This window comes from Phaenicophaeus curvirostris, chromosome 21 (genome assembly GCF_032191515.1).
Source record: "Phaenicophaeus curvirostris isolate KB17595 chromosome 21, BPBGC_Pcur_1.0, whole genome shotgun sequence".
NCBI classification, from domain to species: domain Eukaryota; kingdom Metazoa; phylum Chordata; class Aves; order Cuculiformes; family Cuculidae; genus Phaenicophaeus; species Phaenicophaeus curvirostris.
The window spans coordinates 1,985,222-2,001,540 of NC_091412.1; the positions used below are offsets into that span (position 1 = coordinate 1,985,222).

The 16,319-nt window shown below is 45.9% G+C and overlaps 1 protein-coding gene and 1 long non-coding RNA gene across 2 annotated transcripts in view; both read left to right on the forward strand.

Annotated features, from left to right (window-relative positions):
- Positions 1-8,083: 8,083 nt before the first annotated feature.
- On the forward strand, positions 8,084-10,518 carry LOC138729632 (uncharacterized). The gene is made up of 3 exons (XR_011338921.1): positions 8,084-8,239; positions 8,423-8,515; positions 10,410-10,518. It is a non-coding gene; the product is annotated as an uncharacterized lncRNA (long non-coding RNA).
- A 46-nt stretch (positions 10,519-10,564) lies between these two features.
- LOC138729592 (sphingosine-1-phosphate transporter SPNS2-like) overlaps positions 10,565-16,319 on the forward strand; it is a 208,105-nt gene continuing 202,350 nt past the window's right edge. The window contains exon 1 of the mRNA XM_069873951.1: positions 10,565-10,610. The gene's annotated coding sequence lies outside the window, so the exon portion shown is untranslated. The remainder of the gene's footprint in view (positions 10,611-16,319) is intronic.

The following is a 16,319-nucleotide window of genomic DNA, read 5'->3' on the forward strand; positions in this document are numbered from 1 at the left end:
CTTGCCTATATTTGGTGAAATTTGTAGCATTTCTCTTCCAGCTAGAGGACAACAATTCTCATTGCAGCAGTGCCTCATTGTAGGATGAATTTGTGAGATCTAAAAATGTTCGTTAAGGCCTTCTCAGCTCCCTGCCCACTTGAGGTTGGACTAGAGCTTGAGATTCGTCTGGTACCGTGTTACTGTGCCACTTGTCCTGTCACCTGGGAGAAGAGACTAACACCCACCTCATCACAACTGCCTTTCAGGCTGTTGTAGGCAGTGATGAGGTCTCCCTGCAGCCTCCTTTTCTCCAGACTAAAAATGAGGTGAGGTTTACCAACACAATAAGTTGTACAGCAGCGCCGTCACTGGGTACCAGTTACTGTTACATCACTTTAAGCCCAGGAACTGAGTTCTTTGACAAGTGCATATTGGCATTTGAGGCCATAAAATCATTTTGATTTTGTTTAATTCTGTGATATTTGCTGGTGACAACTGTGCCAGGTCCTTTGTTAGCATTTGATGAGAATTTCTCTGCATGTAAGTGCACGACCATGAAGTTCCACATTGTTCTTTGAGTCTTCTGTACACAATATAAGGACATATATACTGCGTACAGCCTGATTCTGAAATTGTCTGGGAATATTGGTATTAGGTAATGATTTGGGTTTGGTAAAGGATTCATTTGATACAGTAACATGATACTATGAAAAGTCTTGAGCTTGGATTCACAGAGTGCTGAGAATCAGTAAAAGAATCACAATATTCTGTCTCTGCTGCCAGACTCTAGAGATCAAGTTTGCAAAAGTTAAAGTCATCAACAGCTGTCAACCAGATGTCCCCAACACCACAGCTGATTCCTTGAAACTCAGACAGGCCGAGATTTGAGAATCGTTTTTCCTATTATTCAGCTATGTTAGGATTTAAGCAGCTTGATCATGCTTTTCTATTGGTATGGTCATGATTTGCTCGTTAAACAGCTGATTTAGTCATCACTTTTGTTAAGTCAGCATTCAATTCTATAATAAAAAATACCAGAAGCTGTAAGTGGAACATTGCAGAGACACGCATTTGACATATGAGCAAGAGATGCTGAACGCTCTTCTGTAGATGGTACATGAAGTCCACGACAGACTCATCCCTACTCCTACTCTTACCTCCTTTGTGAAAGTCAGTGCCTAGAAATGAGCAGAATCATGATGAGTAGTTCGATTGCCTCTTTTCAGATGCTTCTCTCTCTGCTTTGTAATGCAAGAGGAGAGGACTTCTGTTATTTTTTTTTTCCTGCATTTTGGTAAGAGGCTGGATGCTCTGAGCTATGCCTGGGGCTCCCTGGAGCTGCACTGTCCTCTGTTTCACTGAGAACTGCTGAGCTAGAGGTCTTGCAGAGGTGCCTGTGTGAAACTGCACTTGGAGGCTCTGCCTCCAAAACAGGGAAATAGGGGAGATTGAGATGAAATCTTGGGTAGAAATGTTTTGCTGTGAGGGTGGGGAGGCCCTGGCCCAGGTTGCCCAGAGCAGTGGTGGCTGCCCCATCCCTGGAGGGGTTCAAGGCCAGGTTGGATGGGGCTTGGAGCCCCTGATCCAGTGGGAAGTGTCCCTGCCCATGGCAGGAGTGGAACTGGATGGGCTGTGAGATCCCTTCCAACACAAACCGTTCTGTGATTCTATGTGGATTGGAAAGAGCTGCTGCTGGAAGCTGCTGGTGACCTAGCTGGTTTGTTCTGCAGCATTCCAGCTGCTTGGAATCACACAAATGACAGTCGAACAAGTTTGCAAACTTGTGTTTTCTGTAACTGTTTGTATATTCTCTTCCTACCTTTAATGTTTCTTCTTTGCTCTTTCCAACCAAAATAGTGGGTTAGAAGCATTTTGGAAAAGCTCCGAAATTGGAGATTTTAAAAATCCATTCAAGTAATGGTTCTGATCTTTCCCTCCCCTTCCCTCATTCCTCAAAGCAGGGACAGGGATTGGTACTGACCTTTAGTGCTGTTTATGTGGGTATTTTTTAAAATAAGTTTTAGGACTCTGCTTGGCATAAAAATTGCCTTCAGAGCCGTGATTATTTCTTGCTTCTGCTGAATGCCTATGAAAGCATTAAGTGGGCAGGATGTGTCTAAGATATATCAGTACCATGATGTTGGTGCTTCTCCAGAGTGATTCCTTCTACCAGTGATGATGTGTAACGTTGCTATCAGTGGAATTTTAATTGTCAAAGATGTTTCATGCAACTTTTTCTCTCCCTCCTCCTCTCCTTCCCAAGCAAGTAGCTCATGGAAGTGGTTTGGCAGCATCTAAGGAATTTCTTGTACTGTGGCTGGAGGTGTGCAGATGGCAGACCCCAGCTTGCAGGCTACAGATTTATACATTCTCTCTAGGCTGCTCCTGCCTAAGAAGATCTTTTGGTTTACTCCTCTTTGTCCTAATCACTCGTGCAGCTGAATTTTCTTTTGCAAAGTATTTTGCAGGACAGCTGTGACCCTTTGTGATGCTGCTGGTGTAGCCATGGGTGTCGAACCCATCATTTGGCTTTGAAAAAAAAGTCTCAAGGTTGCTGTTGTCATTGTGAGGGACCTGTGCGGAGGCTGCCTCAGTTATGACCTTCAGCCTAGAGAAGAGAAGGCTGCAGGGAGACCTTAGAGCAGCTTCCAGGACTGAAAGGGGCTCCAGGAAAGCTGGAGAGGGGCTCTGGATCAGGGAGGGCAGGGACAGGCAGAGGGGGAATGGTTTTGAGCTTCTAGAGGGGAGGTTGAGATGAAACATTAGGCAGAAATGTTTTGCTGTGAGGGTGGGGAGGCCCAGGTTGCCCAGAGCAGTGGTGGCTGCCCCATCCCTGGAGGGGTTCAGGGCCAGGTTGGATGGGGCTTGGAGCCCCTGGTCCAGTGGGAGGTGTCCCTGCCCATGGCTGGGAGTGGGACTGGATGGCCCCTTCCAACCCAAACCTGTCTGTGATGCTATGATAGTACCAACCCTGATGGCTGTTTAACTCATTCCTAACTTCCACTGAAGAAGACTATTGCATCTTTATAGGTGGCCTAGACTAGTTCTCCCTCATGACAGATTCATAGTTTCCCCTCTGCTGTTCTGTTGCAGAGTAATTGGCTGAATTCTGTCTTGCTCATCTCCCCTGCTCTTCTCTTCCATTCCCTCCGTTGTCTCATGATTTGCCTCGTGCCTTTATCATTCAGTACATAATTAATCTTAATTTAGAATCTGTAGAATAATTAGCTGATGCCTATTCGGCATGTAAGCTGAAAAGAAGTAGATGCTGTCCACCTATGTACCAATATGACTAGGAGTGGCTGAGGGCACTGGAGTTATTTACCTTGGAGAGGAGGAGGCTGAGGGAAGACCTCACTGTGCTCTGCAGCTCCTGGAAAGGAGGTTGTGGTGAAGTGGGTGCTGGGCTCTTCTCCCAAGTAACAAGATAGGAGGAAAGAGTCTCAAGTTCCACCTGGGGAGGTTTAGATTGGATATTGGGGAATATTACTTTATGGAAAGGGTTGTCAAGCACTGGAACTGCCCAGGGCAGTGATTGAATCTCCATCCCTGGAGGGATTTAGAAGCTATGTTGATGTGACATTTAGGGACGTGTTTGAGTGTTGGATGTGGCGGTGTGAGGTTTAAAGTTGGACTTGATGATCTTAAAGGTCTTTTCCAACCTAAATGATTCATGTGATTCTATGAGTGCAGAAAGGCTGGGTCAGCCCAGTCAATGCTACAGCTGGCAGTAGTTTGTTCTTAGCAGCGGATCCATCTTTCTCACCTTTCCCTCCTCGCATTAAAATGCAGATGTTATGTTTGTTAAAATAAATTCTGAAATAAGTAAGAGACCTAAAAATCCTCCATTATCCCAAAACTTTTATGGCAAAAGTTTTTTTTCAGAGATCTTTTTGCTGTTTTGCAAACATTGTTCATTCTTCAGGCCTCCTTTTAAGTACCGGGTTCTCCTGCCCTGCCTGCAATACTGCAGTCACCTCCTCCCTTGAGAGAGGCAAAAAAGGCAGAGAAAGAGCAATGTGAGCCCCTGCCAAGTCGTGCTGGCAGTCAGGTACCTGGGCCTGGCCATATTCCATTATAAGAGAGCCACTGAGTTCATCTCAGTTCTATAATTAGCTTCATTGTAATCCAATAAAGCCTTAGAAAGGTTCTTAGAAAGCTTTTTGTTCATAAGGGAAACAAAAGCTTGTGGGAAAAGACTCTTGATCCCAATCCTGTACAGATGACCAAAATCTCTCTGATCTTGCTTTGCGTTACTTGATGTTTGCTTAACAGTTTTATTATTAATATGCAAATTGACTGCATATCCTGCAGGAATAAAACAGCTGTAATTTTGAGAGATTAATGTGTGTGCTGTCAAATCCTACTGTAGGAAGGTCCTTTGTAAATGCACAGATAAATGTATATGGATTTGGAATGTGACTGAATCGTGATACAAAGAACTCTGCCGATGGAGCTGGAGCAGGGCTGGGAAATGGGCACTGTCTCCATAAAATCATGAACAAATCTGACCTGTACAGGTCTAGGCTTATACTGTGGTGCTAAGATCTGACTTTATCTGCCTTTATACTGCAATGTTTTTTCCCCTACAGTTAATATTTTTCTTTATTATTATGAAAAAGGCTTTTAAATGGAATTGAAAGGTAAATTCATGCATTCGTGTGTGTGCAGGCATCATTTTCTTCATGGTATTTAATGTGTTGGGCAGTAGCCTTGAAACTGATGTCCACAAGTTGAAGGTGACCAGTTTTTAAAGTATCAAATCATAGAATCATGGAATGGTTTGAGTTGGAAGAGACCTCGAAGCCCATGCAGTCCCACCCCTGCCATGGGCAGGGACACCTCCCGCTGGATCAGGGGCTCCAAGCCCCATCCAGCCTGGTCTTGAACCCCTCCAGGGATGGGGCAGCCATTACTTCTTTTCTTTCCTCATTTTCTGACTCTTTTCTTTCCTCATTCCTGTTTTTCCAAGACCCATGCATCCCTCTGTTCCTACTGAGGGCGGTCTGAGCAGCTGTGTGTTCAACACTCAGGAAAATCAAGCCACTTACTTAAAGACTTAATTATGGGTTTAGGTGCCTAATCTTAGGCACCTGATTTTTAAAAATCTTTACTGCAGGCATCTTTTTTTCAGGAATATCTCTATCATGCTAAGTGAAAACATGACTTAAAGAAATGCAGGTCTCCGAGTACTTCTTGATCTTCAGCCTGGTAGATGTAACTGTTAAATTCTTCATAGCTTTATACCTTTATGTTTTTAGTGAGTTGACTTGTTCTCTACAACCCACCACAGAGTCACTGGAACTTGCTCTGCCAAAGCTGTAGTAAAAGAGGTCACGAAGTGAAAAAGGACACCTGAGTTCTTGCTGAAAATATTTCCTCAGGAAAACCAAGTGAGAAGATTTCAACTCATTCAACATTTCCAATACTGAAAGGGGCTCCAGGAAAGCTGGGGAGGGGCTCTGGATCAGGGAGGGCAAAGACAGGGAACAGTTTTGAGCTGCAAGAGGGGAAATTGAGATGAGATCTTGGGAAGAAATGTTTTTCTGTGAGGGTGGGGAGGCCCTGGCCCAGGTTGCCCAGAGCAGTGGTGGCTGCCCCATCCCTGGAGGGGTTCAAGGCCAGGTTGGATGGGGCTTGGAGCCCCTGATCCAGTGGGAGGTGTCCCTGCCCATGGCAGGGATGGGACTGGATGGGCTTTGAGGTCTCTTCAAACCCAAGCCATGCTGATTCTATGATTTTGATAACTCTTTGAATTTGTCTAGTAGTAGAATAAAATGCAGATCACAGACTCCCCACCTCTGACTTTCAAGAGCTTGGTAGCAAGACAGCCTTGTGGTGTGATGGAAGAGAGTTATGTGGGTTTGAGCACAGAAGTCAAGAGAAGTGCTTGATGCGAAGTGCTGCTTAAGCAGCCCAGTTCTTTCTACAGTAAATGTTTTAGCCTGGGTTTTATATTAAGAATGACTAGAGATGGTTCACCTAGAGGATGGTTTATGACAACTTGAGAGTATTTGAACAATATCCTCTCCTAGAAAATTATGTTCATGATCTGATTTTTACCACAAAAGCCCCTGCAAGCCAGCAGTCCCTCCAGTTACACTGAATCACTGAGGATAAGTCAGTGGTAATTGCATGGTAAGATCCTAAACAAGGGAATTATTTTCCTTTGGCCCTTTTTTTGCCTAGAAGTCCTGGAAGACAGAGCTGCTTGCCTGATCTGGAGAGTGAGGAGGCATAGCTTCTAAAGCAAATTGCACTTCTATTTTTAAGTTTGTTTTAATTGGGCTTCAGCTCTGCATATCTCCAACCTATTAACCTGGTCACACTGCGTGGTCTGATCCCCCTCTATCAGCATGTGATTAAATGTGATTCGTCACCGTTTCTGCAAGCGCACACAAGTGGGAGAGTGTTGGTGGTGAAGCAGATGTGGTTATTTTCATACCAGATGTTTCTCCTGTAAGTTTACTTTGTATTGTTAAACACTGACAAGTTGTCTTAGGGGGTCCATGTCTCCTGATGTAGTGTGATGAGTTATGTGCTTTGTTGCACTTTACCAGAGGTTTAAAGTCCTACTGGAAAAGGTGAGACCACAGAACCGGAGTGTGGGTATTGGTGGCTTTGGAGGAAGCCAGTTACCTGTGTCTGGGAGAGAAGAAAATGTTCCTGCTTACTGGGTTGCCTGGACTTGCCAACTTTATTAAGGAACTTCTATCTTTTTTTAAGGGCGAGGTATGGGAAGAAAGAGGAAAGGTTTGGAATTGCTAATGTTCCATAAAAAGCAAATGTTTAACCACAAAAGATTGGCTTGTTTAAATGGAGAGAGATCTACTAGGGAGCTTGTGCCTCCCTCGAGAAGATATGTGGCCATGGGATGGGTCTTTTTTTTACAAGTGATTGTCTTTTCTGTGATCCTGACAATTCCAGAGCAGACTAACTACAAGTAAGTACATTTAGCTTCTTGAGCATTGCAAACTTGCCTTAAAACCAAGCTGAGCTGCCTAATTTAGGGTGCCTGTTTTTCTTCCTGGTGTGAGAAATGTCTGCCCTCCAATGATGCTGTAGAGGTGCAAGAAAAGGAACCAAATGCCTCCTCTCCCTCATAGCCTTTGGCCTTTTTTTCTAATGGCCCTGGAAACCAGTGCTAAAACTCATTTGTTCTGAGGCAGCTTTCAACAGAGGTGCTGAAATATCTGATTTCCAACGAGTACCTGCGTGTGTTGAACATGTTGTGCTTGCTAAAGGCAGGGGAGATTGCCAGGGAGACAGTTTGAGCTGTTTGTTTTTTCTTCCCAGTCAGGCTTTGTTCCATCCTACCCTCCGCAAGCCAAAGGCGGGGGCATGGGAGGATGAGCCCTGATGTTATTCTTTATTTTCAGGCTTCATTCCAACCTGAAGACGTCACTCTTCTGGAGTCAGCTGAGGAAAGGTAAAGGTGTTTGAGAAGAGCACACAGGAGACAGCTCTCTCAGCCTTCTGTGGGAAAGTGTCTTTGTGTTTTCTCTCTCTTAAGCCTTGGAGTCATGGGCTGTAGGAAATTTATTACAGTGGCCAGGGAGTGTCGAGAGCCCCAAATTTCATAGAATAGAATCATAGAATCACCAGGTTGGAAGAAACCCACCGGATCATGGACCAACCATTCCCATCAATCACTAAACCATGTCCCTCAGCACCTCATCCACCCATCCCTTAAACCTCTCCGGGGAAGGTGACTCAACCCCCTCCCTGGGCAGCCTCTGCCAGGGACCAATGACCCTTTCCCTGAAAAATTTCTTCCTGATGTCCAGCCTGAACCTCCCCTGGTGGAGCTTGAGGCCATTCCCTCTTGTCCTGTCCCCTGTCACTTGGGAGAAGAGGCCAGCTCCCTCCTCTCCACAACCTCCTTTCAGGTAGTTGTAGAGAGCAATGAGGTCTCCCCTCAGCCTCCTCTTATCCAGGCTAAACACCCCCAGCTCTCTCAGCCGCTCCTCTTGTTCTCCAGCCCCCTCACCAGCTTTGCTGCTCTTCTCTGGACTCACTCCAGAGTCTCAACATCCTTCTTGAGGTGAGGGGCCCAGAACTGAACACAGGATTCGAGGAGCTGTATTCAATGAAGCTGTTATCCGTGGGAAGGTGAGACCTGTCAGCAGACAAGGCTGGACAAGAACTGGCACCCAGCAAGGATGTGAGTCGGGTGGAGAGAGGGCTGGCAGGTGTGCAGGGCAAGCGGTGGAGTAGGAAGGCAGGAAGCAGCTGGCAGCGTAGGAAGAAGTGAGTAGTAACGGGAACAGGAGGAGGGAATGAGAAATGTCCTTGTTCAAGCACTGATATCCAGCATCCCATTCAGCAACAGTGACATTAGGAGTGCAGAGAAATGTCCAAATAAATGTGGTCCTTTACGGGATTTATTTTAGTTGATTATTAAAATAGGAGATACATTGCATTGTCCCTTCCAGTCCAGTTTTAATAGGATTACCTGTGGTATCACCCCATGGGCTCTTTAATTCTTCGCTCCATATCTTCCTTGTGAAGTTGTCTCAGCAGATCCAATCAGGTAATGTTTCATTGCTCAACAGTAGAGAGGAAATGAGTTTTTCTGATGAGGGGAAAGCACAGTGAATAGCTTGATTCTCCTCCCCAGTGCCATCTGCAATTCGTTTTGTGCTGCAGATGAAGTCGATGTTTGCATGGGTCAGAGGTGGCTAATTATTCATAGCACTTCCATTTCCAGCACTAGAGTCATCACATCTCTGCCAATCATCATTCTAACCATTTCGTGTTTGGTTTACTTTGCATTGCTCTTAGGTTTGCAAGTCTAGCTGCTATCCAAACTTGTACTGTTGCTTCTCTGAGCTAGTGCCAGTACTTCTCTCAGCTTCTGAAGAGACTGACAAGACAAATTTGGCACCAGTATTGTAGTTTTACAATCATGGAATGGTTTGGGTTGGAAGGGACCTTAAAACCCATCCAGTTCCACCCCCTGCCATGGGCAGGGACACCTCCCACTGGATCAGGTGCTCCAAGCCCCATCCAACCTGGCCTTGAACCCCTCCAGGGATGGGGCAGCCACCACTGCTCTGGGCAGCCTGGGCCAGGGCCTCCCCACCCTTATTGTGAAGAATTTCTTCCTAATGTCTAGTCTAAAACTTCCCCCTTCCAATTTAAAGCCATTTATAAATATAAAATATATAAATATAGTGACCTGTCATAGAAAGGGAATGACTCAAGTGGAAAGATGAAACATGAATCAAGATTCGTTTCCATAGGTGGCTGGAGTGTGTCTCAGTCTGTCAAGAATAACCAAGCATGTGTGCAGGAGACTTACCAAACCCAGCCGAGAGCGTTCACCAAAAACACTGGTTTAAAAATGAGAATCTTGATCTGCTCTGTGATGAAAAGTCTTGTGCTGATAAGAGGCAAAGGGAAAATAGCCACCTGCTTTTAAAGAGAAGACACTAAACTGGCTGAAAGGGAGTGAAAGAGCTACACACACCCAGCAGGGGAGGGGTGGTGTTATTTTAACATCAGCATGTGAGTCTGTCTGTCCGTCTCCTTCTCTCCAGGGTAGGAATTACTCACCTGCATGATAGAGTCCTGGTTCAACTCCTGCCTTCGTGCTGCTGGAGGGGCAGCTCTGAATCCTCAGTGTCAGAGAGATGCACTCAGAGGCAGCAGGGCATTTATTGCAACATTTCTCCTCAAACTAGTCCTTCACAGTGCTGCTGGACAATGCAGTGACGTGTGCCTTTTAATTTCATTTCACCTCCAAGAGGTTTCATCAAAATTAATATAACTACATTATGTTTGTACAGCAGAAGCCAGAAGAGGGACCTTCACCTCCTGTGACTGCTACCCACACTCTGACCATTTCAGAACCTTGATCTCTCACATTTGGTAGGGGACTAGCAGGAATGGGTATTTAACATAGGTGTCGTTGCAGGAAAACTGCTGAAACTAGAAGCGTAGCTTTTAATTCATCAATCACATATTTTTTGTACTTGTACGCTAGCTCCTGGGCTCTGTGCTTTGCCCATATCCGATGAACCTTCACCAATCAGTTTGCGTTGCACTCTCATTACTCCTGTTTTAAAATGACATCAAACACACAGTCTTGTCAAATATGAACTTTCCTGATGTTTTATAAAGGTTCCTGCTGCTCAGACAGCTTTATTTTCCAGTTTGCAAATGCTCTACGTGTTTCAGGTGACTTTAATGATGCTGATTACTCCTTAATAGCAACCATGTGTTCTCACTCATTTTAGATTAGACCACTGCAAACTCACTTCAGTCCTGTCCCAAGATCTTCTAAGAGCTCACAGTGTTCAGTTGGGCTTCTCAGCTCTTTTCTGTTTTTTGCTTAACAGTAAATGTTTTATTGTCAATGACAAATACTTGAAGGAAGCTGCTGCTGCTCTGTTGAGGAAGCATTTCTGGTTTGTTATTCTCAGGCTATCGCTAACCAGTCTCCAGCAACAGGAATGCGTTGGGGTGCTCAAGGCTGGTTTTAGATACTCTAAAAATGCCTGCAGCTTTGTTGCAGATTTCTGCATCCACAGAGAAATAGAAAGTCAAACAGCTTCAAGCTCTGAGCCAGCTGTAGGAGAGAGAAGGTCTGAGAAGCATTATGGATCGAGGAACAGTCTAGGGAGGTAAGAAAATTAAAGCATCCTTTGGGGAATGTGTCTCTTTAGCTACAGGAAGACTGCTGACTGCAGAAGGGAATCTTAGAGCTGATGTTGGTAAGATTTAGTTGGTTAACTGTGCTTTGAGTGAGTTGTTGGCCTGTGATTGCTTCATCTTGGATAGAAAACCTGGAGATAAAATGTACAACTGTATCATGTGTTTGGGAGGTGACCTTACTGGTGTTTATGGATAGAGTGCACTGGTTTGTGTATAACCTCTGTACCCCTAGGAGTGTCACTGGTTTCTGTCCCATCAAACTGGATGCTCTCTCTGTTGTTTGCAGGGATCTCAGGATTCCTTTAGGTAGAATCATAGAATAACCAGGCTGGAAGAGACCCACTGGAACATTGAGTCCAACCATTCCTATCAATCACTAACCCATGTTCCTCAGCACCTCATCCACCCATCCCTTAAACCCCTCCAGGGAAGGTGACTCAACCCCCTCCCTGGGCAGCCTCTGCCAGTGCCCAATGACGCTTTCCGTGGAAAATTTCATCCTAATGTTCAGCCTAAACCTCCCCTGGAGGAGCTTGAGGCCATTCCCTCTTGTCCTGTCCCCTGTCACTTGGGAGAAGAGGCCAGCTCCCTCCTCTCCACAACCTCCTTTCAGGTAGTTGTAGAGAGCAATGAGGTCTCCCCTCAGCCTCCTCTTCTCCAGGCTAAACACCCCCAGCTCTCTCAGCCGCTCCTCATAAGGCCTGTTCTCCAGCCCCTTCAGCAGCTTTGTTGCTCTTCTCTGGACTCGCTCCAGAGCCTCAACATCCTTCTTGTGGTGAGGGGCCCAGAACTGAACACAGGATTCGAGGAGCGGTTTCCCCAGTGCAGAGTCCAGAGGGAGAAGAACCTCCCTGGCCCTGCTGGTCACGCCATGTCTGATCCAAGCCAAGATGCCATTGGCCTTCTTGGCCCCCTGGGCCCCTGCTGGCTCATGGTCAGTCCCTGTCAATCAACACCCCCAGGTCTTTCTCCTCCAGGTAGGAGGACTTGGAGGCAGACATCACTGCTGCTCTCAGTTATCTTCTCTTTATGCCTGGCATAAAAATAATACCTAGTAATTAGAACAAGAAAGAGGAAAATTGCCAAGCACCTTGGATGAACGCACAGTTTGCTGTTTTTCAGCTAAAAGAGTAAACTCTGCGCAGAGCATTTCTCGTTGTTTACTTTTTCTGACAACGTCCCCACCTGTACGTGGGTTGTCTGACTGTGCCTCCCCCGTCTTTGCCTTTTCAGAGCCCGGTGGGTGCCTGCTGTGCTGACCCCTTCATCTGGAACGGGTGTCAAACTCGGCCGTGCCCGTCCCTGCGCCGCTGGCCTTCAAGCAGGAGCTGCTCCAGGCCTCCTGCTGCTGGCACGCGAGGGTTTGAGTACGTGTTCCTGACAGAGAAAACCAAACAGTGACTTTGAGCAGACAATATCAAATGAGAAATGACAATATTGGTGCTGAACCGAGATACCTAAAAAATATAGAAACCAAGTGAGTGTGGAGAGAGACTCTGTGTGTGTGAACATGCCTCCGGTGTGTCCTTTTTAATACTCATTCCTTAAACCTGTGTTAAATTGCTTATTCGGTGCTGGTGCCAGATTGTTTCTTATCCTCTTTATTTTCCTTAAATGTCACGTCTGCCTATAGCTTTTAATTATCTGAGTTAAGCGTGTCTGTAGTTAGTAAACAGCCCCGTGGATTTTGCCATCAATTTATTCTTTTCCTGATATTCGTCATTCTCGTATTTAATGTTGTCATACAACTGCGATGTGCTAGCCTAAATATTTCCCCATATACCTTTCAAACCCTTCTAGTTCTCCCTTGATAACCGTTCCCTCCAGTCCTTTTAATTATATTTACAGCTTGCGTATTTAGTTTGTGCTGCTGTAGAACTGTCAGAGTTTTCAGTTTTCCTTGGACTACAGCTATCAAACAGGCTGCCAGGTTCCCATCTGCTCGAGGGCTCCTGTCTTGTGTCGATCACTGTCAATAAGCTCCGTTCACAAATCGGGGCAGTGCCTGAAATCCACGCTTAGCTGACAAGCCCATTTTCTGTAACATCTTGTTTAACTTGTGCTGTAAGTGACATTATCTGTATGAAAATACTTCACACAACTGAAAGCCTTGCATGGAACATATGGTACAGGCTTTGTTTAACTCCGTTTCCTCCCAAAGCCCTTTCCTAGTAACTGAAGGGTTGGTTGTGGTAGTTTGGAATCTCTTCTCATAGAGATAATTTTTTTTCCCCCATGATGTGATTTAGCAGGTACTTGCTCTGAGCTTAATTTTCCGTAACAAAGCATATGGACATCAAAATGCTTTTGCTTATGAGTGACAGCAACGTACCTAATGTCAGGTAATGAACCCGATAACACAGGAGAATGGAATAGAGCAGCCCTGGGGATGCCTAACCCTAACCTGATCAGGATGCCCCTGATCAGAGAGGGCAGGGATAGGATAAGGGGAATGGTTTTTAGCTGCAAGGGAGGAGATTGAGATGAGATCTTAGGAAGAAATGTTTTGCTGTGAGGGTGGGGAGTCCCTGGCCCAGGTTGCCCAGAGCAGTGGTGGCTGCCCCATCCCTGGAGGGGTTCAAGGCCAGGTTGGATGGGGCTTGGAGCCCCTGATCCAGTGGGAGGTGTCCCTGCCCATGGAAGGGGTGGAACCACATAGGCTTTGAGGTCCCTTCTGACCCCAACTATTCTATGATTAAAAAGGAAATGGAACGTTTCCTACCTCTGTAGGCTCTGGGTCCCCTGTGCTACTGGGCTGAGAAGTTGGAGAAGCTCCACAAGTAACCTGGATGTTCTGGGGAGTGTAATGAAGTGGCCGGTATGTGCACCGCTTTCTGCCGACTGCCTTGAGATTAAGCGGCAGAGCAGGCTGAAGAGAATAAAATGAAATAGCTGTGACAGGTAATTTAGCTTTGTATACATCTTTCTCTGTAAGCTATCATTGTAAGGCTCTTATTTCCCTAATAATGAATAATAATAGATAACTGGAGATTAGGCTGTTTTCTATTTGATCCTGAAAGAGGACTTGAAGCTGGCTTTTCCACAATAACTCGCCTGTGTGCCAGCTGAGGCACCCTGCTCTGTGTGCTCTCATTTAACAGCGGTCGTGGGGAGGGTGATGCTGCTGGCTGAGGAAATGCACTGGAATCCAGGATTCCTAGATTTCTGAATCATAGTATCACCTATCAAACACTAAACCATGTCCCTCAGCATCTCATCCACCTGTCCCTTAAACCCCTCCAGGGAAGGTGACTCAACCCCCTCCCTGGGCAGCCTCTGCCAGGGACCAATGACTCTTTCCGTGAAAAAATTTCTCCTAATGTTCAGCCTAAGGATGGTTTATTTTAAAGAATTTATTTTGTATTTCTCATTTCATGGAGGAAGGTAATGTGTCCCATTTAGAGGTGCTACACCTGCCTGGAGTTAGCAGAGAGGACTGATGCTCTGCTTTAGTAGCAAGGACTTCAGCTGTGGAGTCTCTTACTGTTTCTGTAAGGCAGGTCCTCTCCAGTCAGAATTACCACAAGTAGCTTTCTTTGAATCGTTAAGGTTGGAAAAGACCTTTGAGCTCATGCCATCCAACCGTCAGCCCAACCCCGCTGTGCCTGCTAAACCACGTCCGAAAACACTGAAGCGACACGCTTGTTGAACCCCTTTGGGGTGGAGAATCCCCCACTGCCCTGGGCAGCCTGGCACAACTTGAGGTCACAGACATGAACACTGTTCAGCGTATTGAGCAGAGAGATCGCTGTGTGCGCACCAGGAGGCCACAGCACTATTGCTGGACCTTGTTGCCTCCCCGTTGCCTTCTTTAATCTTCATCCGAGTTAGGTGGCTGCAACAGAGCCAAGCTTCTCCTAAAAATTATGCCAGGTAAATGCTGAAAAGTGAGTTTTAACAAGACTGAAACCCACTCCTATGATCCAGCTGTGAAGGCGGAGGGTAGAGCTGCTTCCCTGGCAGGTGGGCAGTGTAAAGCCATTAGGCTCTGTTACAAACTTTGTCCCTTCACGGATGCTCCTCTCATTTGTGTTCCTAGCGATACACCCTGCAGTGAACGCCATCAGGATGAGCGACAGGATTCCCCTTAGCATTCATGTAGCTCCTGCTGCTTCAAAGCCTCTAATCGTGCATTCCTGAGGCGGGTCGCTTGTCCTCTGACTCCTGCAGGGATACCACTGACGTGGTTCTGTAGCAGATAAAGGTCCCCGAGGCAGATGCAAGTAGGACCATTTCCCAGTCATGTTTTTAATTACTTTACCCTGGATCTAGCTTAATTTTGACTCTTATGATAGTGCTATAAATTAAATATTGGAGATTTAACAACTCCCTAGGGGTCACATTTGCATTCATTTCCAAACCAGGGCAAAACAAGCACGTCTTCAAGCGTGCTCTTGAAATGAGTTGGGCATCCTTACCTGGCTGAAGGCTGCGATGGAGCATTAATTCAGGCTGGGGTGAAGGATGCTGGTACCTATCTTGTTCAGCTCACACCATGCAAAGCAGGTTCTGGTTGAGCTGTCAGCATGTAGACTGCTTCTTACTCATCGGGCTTCTCTTTGAACTCCATAAACAATTTGAAACAAGCTGTGTCAGAAGAGCACTGAGTGATCTCGGATGAGTCTGGGCGCTCTCTGAACTGCTGTGTCTGCAAAGAGCTATGGCCGCGGTGTAAGTGCTTTCCGGGGTGTGTTGTTTATTCAGCTTTCTCTATTACTTGCTAAAAATTCACTGCTGCTGTCAAACCTCTGGCCAGCGAAGGGAGCTGGAATGTCTTGTAGTGATCCCCAGCACACAGAACGATAACTGATGGCCTGTCTCTTGGTGAAATATAAGCTGCCTTTGGAAGTGGAGAAGTAGTTTATAGGAGTGCACCTGGTACCTGGCACTGAGGGATATCTAATCCAGGCTGGTGCCTCAGGACATCACTAGTGAAAGGGCAAGAGCAGTGAATTAAGAACTGGAATGCTTGCTTTTACAGTCTTCTTCTAATGTTAATCTCTTCTCTTAAAAGAGAACATAAAAATTAAATTTGCATTTCAGATTTTGGTTAAAAAGTGAAGAATTTGTTCCATGTCATGCATAAGCTTTTGTTGGCAAACAGTGTAAATGAGAATTGGATTAATCTTGATTTAACGTTGTAATCATACAATATTTCTGAAAGATTGCAGTGCAGCTTCCTTTCTCTTTAAGTGACTTGTCCTTTCTGCAGCAGCTCTTCTAGACACAGCAAGGCAGAAATGCGGCTGCAGGATTGAACCAGCTGTGATGCTTCATTAAATAAAGGTTTCCTTCATCAGGGAAATGGGACCGCATGGTAGAGAACTGATTTTTCACCTGAGCTCTCATGTGTAATACCTATTAGGGCTTTCTGACATAAGGTGGGACATTACCCTCTCAGGCTGTTTTTGAAGCAGTCCAAAGAATTCCATTGTCTGACATCAGCTTTAAATATTGTTTCCTGGACAATGTCTGAGTAATTTAAAAAGTAAATTAGATTTAAGGAATTGCAAAATCACGGAATGGTTTGGGTCGGAAGGGACCTTAAAGCCCACCCAGTCCCACCCCTGCCATGGGCAGGGACACCTCCCACTGCATCAGGGGCTCCAAGCCCCATCCAACCTGGCCTTGAACCCCTCCAGGGATGGGGCAGCCACCACTGCTCTGGGCAACCTGGG